Raw genomic sequence first — 5,566 nt, 5'->3', positions numbered from 1 at the left:
ATACCGCCACCTACCGTACCGGAGTATGTGGAACCGGCTATGTTTATACAAGAATAAGAATAAGAATAAGAATAATGATAATAAACTTTATATTTATTAACTTATATTCATATAGCAGCTTTCAAAAACGGGTTTACAAAATGTTTTTACAGGGTAACATACATGAGTCTATAGACAAAATAAACAATACTAAACAATAAATATATATAAATATCTCCCTATGCTGTAAACTTACTTTCTCTGTATTTGATACAGTGTTACATGTTCCTGTCCTGGTGAATTTACCTTACCCAATAAAAAATAATAAAAATAAATGTTTTATTTAAACCAGTGCAATCAAATCTTAATCTAGATCATCTAGATCTCCTCTCTTATATTTCTTCCTTTAACACTTTGTGCTCTGTTGCTCTTGTTCTGCCCTTGTTGTCTCCATCCCACCTTTTTTTTAACCAAATTTCAGGTATTTTCTTTTTGATTAGTGCTTTACTTTCCCCTTTCCCAAATGAAATGTCCATTATATTCCTCAGATGTATTGCTCTTTTAGCCACCCTCTCTGCAAATGCACTACCCCCATCTATCCCAAATCCCTGAACTCTCTGAATATTGAAAAAAATCTAACATTAAATCTCCCCCAATTGACTGTAAACGACACACTACTATCCTGTCTGTTCTCTCTTCTTCCACCCACTGAAGACCAATAATTACAGCCATCATCTCAGCTGTATAAACTGATCCCAAATATATTTAAAATAGTGGAATATATATTCCTGTTCCTACATGATCCCTTCGATGTTTGAGCTGTCAGTAAAGATCTGTAGATAATTATAAAAATGATTTCTTATATACTAAATTGCACAGCGTCCATTTTTACTTTTTACCCATTTTTTCTCTAAGACACTCAGGTCAATGTTTGCTTTAGGAAACAGCCATGAGGGAACGTTACTTATTGGAGTAGGGGAGTTAAACCTTTAATGTTATTTTCTTCTGCTTTACTGTTCATGTTCCAACCGAAACCAGTTCCCTTAAATCTATTATACTCCCAACAATCATTTAATACACTTTTAGTGAGGTTTTCATCTCCACATCTTCTCAGACGAATCCAATAAGTTAATGCAATTTTGTCCCCTCTAAACTCCAGTGGGGATTTCTCCCTATACAGTACAAGTAAAGCGTCTCTTGGAGTTGATCTCATTGCACCAACACAAAGTCAGACAGAAATCCACCCTAAAAATAACTACTCATGCTTTTTTATGTGCTCCCCATAGATATAGCTCTCATTAGATTAATAACTTTTTTACATTTTGTTTTTAGTTTCTAGTTATATTCCCCAGTACTGAAACTCCTTCACTTTCTCCATCGGTTGCCCATATAAATGAAGACTCTGTTTGTCTTTGTTTCTCTTCCTGGTGAAGAACATAATATAAGCAATAATGTGCAATAAGTCGATTAAGGTGTAATACCTGGGTCTACGTGCAATTCACTTCATTATTATGTCATTCTTTGTAATTATCACCACAATCTTAAACTTGTTACTATTTATTTATTTTCTGTCAGCACATACTGTGGAATATTTTTACATTTCTGTTTAGATTTACATTTACTTTGTATATAGGCTCTTATCATTCTTTATATTATTTCTATTCCATTTTTACTTTTTACTATATGTATGTATGTATATACCTATATATTCATTTCTATTCCATATATTGTGTTAGATATTGTATATAAGTGCTATTTCTTTGACGTTGTGTGAGTAGAACAACTGTAACAAACAATTTTTTCTCGGGGGATCAATAAAGTATTTTTGATTCTGATTCTGATAAAACTTGCTAGTTAAAAGTTTAAATTAATTATATTCATTAATTATATGACCATTGCTCTTCCTTTAAAATAGTCTCCTAAATCTTTCTCAGCACACTACCACAATCTCTCTCCCTGATGCATACAGTGTTGATCATATCCTCTGTCTACATTCATAAAAATTTTATTGATAATGTTAAATAATATTGGACTAATAACACTTCCTGTACTTGATCGATTCCATTAACTATATTATACTCATCAGATAACTCTGGACCCACTTTAACTCTAAACCTTCGTTCTGATAGGAAGTCTAGTACTTAGTTATAAAACCTTCCACTGATACCCATTCAATCCATCTGAATTAGCAGTCCTTCTCTCCACAGAGAATCAAAGGCTTTGTCTATATCAAAGAAAACAACTGTCATCAGTTCTTTCATTGTCATAATTTATGTATCTATATCAATCCATTCTGATATGATGCTATCAGTCCTCTCTGTTCTAGGAAATAGTTAAGTCTTCAGATCAAGATCTTTTCCATCTATTGACACAGATGTGAATTTAAGGCAATATGTCGATAAATCCCAGCATTATTTGGATCTTTCCCGGGTTTAGTAAAAGTGGATATAATTGTACTTTTCCAGCTTTTTGGCATCAATCCCTCTTTCCATATCTTATTAAACAGTTCCAGGATAATACTCAATACTTGACCAGGTAACTTATGAAACATATCATAACTGAGTTGATCCTGTCCCGTTGCTGTATATCCAGTAATGCTATTTTTAACTTAATTCAGCTCAGCATCCAGAGTTGAGTCTTCATTCTCTTTTTTCTTACTGTTTTTCTCTTGCTTGGTAGCCACATTAATTATTTTACAAATGAAGGATCTTCTCTTCTCTTCTCTCACCAATGAATCCTGTTCAGCCTTGTTTTACCTTTCACTTATGACAGCTGTGACCTGATTCTGCTGTATAATCGGAGCTCTTACTGTTCTGTCTTCTTGCTGCATCCTAATCCTACTTGTTCTCTGAGGTAAAGACCCAGGTTCAACTTATGTAATATATTAGGTTTTATGGTCAGAAACCTCCAATGTTTTTCTTTCAGCAAGAAAAGTACATTTCCAAAACTAAAATCAGTCCATAAGATAAAATAAACAACATTTATGCTTTAATTCTGTAACTACAAGGTATGAAAGTTTGTAGTTAGGATCAGTTCTAATAACCTTAAGTTAAGGTGTAGCAAGTTAATTGTGCCTTATTTTGAGCCAATCCAAACAGTTTACTTTATTACCCATTAAACTCTGCTTTATTCTGTTGAAGCTGTTGGACTCACTTGTAAAAGATATCACTTTTTTTTCTCCAATTTGCATTCCTGAAATTTTCATTTTGGCCAGGAGATGGTAGCAAAAAAACATCACTTCTTAAACATGGAGGAACACTTTAAAGCACTGAAAGAGAAGAGAAGAGAAGAGAAGAGAAGAGAAGAGAAGACTTAGCATAAACATTTATTATTGCAACTGGACAGGTGTGATGGATTCTTGCCACGTTACAGCCTGTGTAATACTGACATTGAGCTGCAGATGATTCTCCTCACACAACCTGATGACACAAAGTTTAACTGATGTAACGGGGGGGCAGGACTGTAGATGAGACGTGAAGGGATTTAAAAAACATGTCATCCTAAAACACATCAAAACTCTAATGGTGCAAAAATGTAGTAAATGAGATCAGCGAACAGAAGAGATGGAAAGTTGAACAGATTTGACTTAATGCTGTTAAATAATCTATAAGCAAGTATGTGAGAAATATAATGTGGTAGTACAGAAGTTCAGAGTGGTCACAGTGTTTTTTCAAGTCCTGTTATCTCAACATCCTGTTTAAATGTTCCTTGGGATAACAAACTCCTTTACTCCCTTTTTTCCCTAATATCTTGAGACAGCGAAATATTTTCTATCATATCTGATGATATCAGACCTAAGAGATGCCATTATTGATTAGTACTTCATCGTGTGGGTTAACTAACACAGGCAGAAACTGTGTATCTCTTTAGGACATAAATTAAATCAGTCATCCTCATTTAACACTATCAGGCTGCAACTTCACAAAGGAATGTATTTCAGTGATCCGGCTGACATTGTCAACTTCATGAGTACTCAAGTACAATTTATGGTGGATGCATATTATAACCAGAGAGCTGTGTATTCTAATAGGGCACTAGACTATAATAGCTGTAGACTAAGAGACTACAGCTATGCTAGCAAACCTATTGAGGCTTAAGCAGAGCAGCGCTTTGAGCTAAATGCTAATAATACTCATAATAACTGTTAACAAACTGATGTTTAAAGGACCAGTGTGTAGGATTTAGTGACATCTGGCGGTGAGATTGATAATTGCAACCAACGGAAATCTGGTTTGTCTGTTCTGGGCTAGAAAAATGTCGGCTTCCGTAGAAGAGGAGCCACTCCCTCTGTTGATAAAAACACAACTCTTATCCTCCTAAATGTTACACACTGGACCAGTTGTTAGCATGCTAAATTTGACTAATTAGCAGAAAACAAAGAAAGTCCTTAGTTTTACAGGTTTTTAATAATAAACCAAAAAAATAATTCTGATCAGATAGTGGCAATTTGAAATGATAAAGTCATCTTATGTTGTATATTTCAATAATACAATATTCGTGACAAGACAACTGTCCTGTTATCTTGAAAGAAATGGCCATTTGTTTTCTCAACCAATTACAATGAGAAAATCTTTATCGGGACAAAAAAAAAATCCTTTAACTTTCTTAGGGTGAAATACTGTCAATACTCTTGTGTCTTCTTTGACATTGATTTCTTTATGGCAGATTTCTGTAAAAGGACCAAAAAATTACCAAAGCCCACATCCATCCATTTGGCAATTATAGGGATCTTTTGGATCTTCACTAAAGCAGATGTATGTGACTGAAAGGGGGGAGAGGTCGACATAGATGCATTCATACCACAGCGTTAACAGTCTTGTCCCTGAGTAGGAATTGGCTGTGGCACAGAACCAACCACGGGCAGACCAATCTGGTCTTAATCAGAGCCATGTTGTAGTAAAGCACAGGTCTGGGTCTCTGTTTCCCATTTAAGGCAGTGCAGCATTGGTATACCTCTGCCAGAATTACAGCATTAGCCAACTTTAGTCTCCTTCATACAAGAACTCTGAGACAATTCACATTACCAACTGTTTTTCATACTGTTCACTGTTAATCGTGTTGTCAAATAACGTAAAGCTAAACTGATGTCCAGCAGCTTTCCACGGAGCAGAAATGCTAGGAACTATAGAACAGAAAGTATTTTCTGCACTCTTGTGATGTAAAGAAGGACAGGAACAGCTCCACTATAAGGTCTACCTCTTATCAGACCTGTGGGTTAGCCTACAGATCACATGGTATCAATGGCTATATTACAATATTTACCCAAAGATAATCACATAAAGACCTAATTGCAAATGCAGCCAATGTTTTTATATATGAGAGAGCTGACATGGTCAGTTATCAGCTCTGAATCATGTGAAAGTACAGCTGCCCTGACATAAGACAGAGGCCTGATAGCACATAGCCTTTTTGATTACACATGTATGTTTTCTATGATAACATAGTGACCTCTTAATCATCAGCAAGTTTTATATTTTCAGATTAACATGCTAGAATAATGTTGGCCTCCATCCTCTTGTGTATGTTATTAGTCTCCAGATATGACATTTTTCAATAGATTAGACTATTGAGCGAGAGTGTTTGCATA

The sequence above is a fragment of the Morone saxatilis genome, unplaced genomic scaffold (genome assembly GCF_004916995.1).
Source record: "Morone saxatilis isolate NCDOM2014 unplaced genomic scaffold, NCSU_SB_2.0 Contig20, whole genome shotgun sequence".
Taxonomy (NCBI): Eukaryota; Metazoa; Chordata; class Actinopteri; family Moronidae; genus Morone; species Morone saxatilis.
This window is presented reverse-complemented; position numbering follows the sequence as displayed.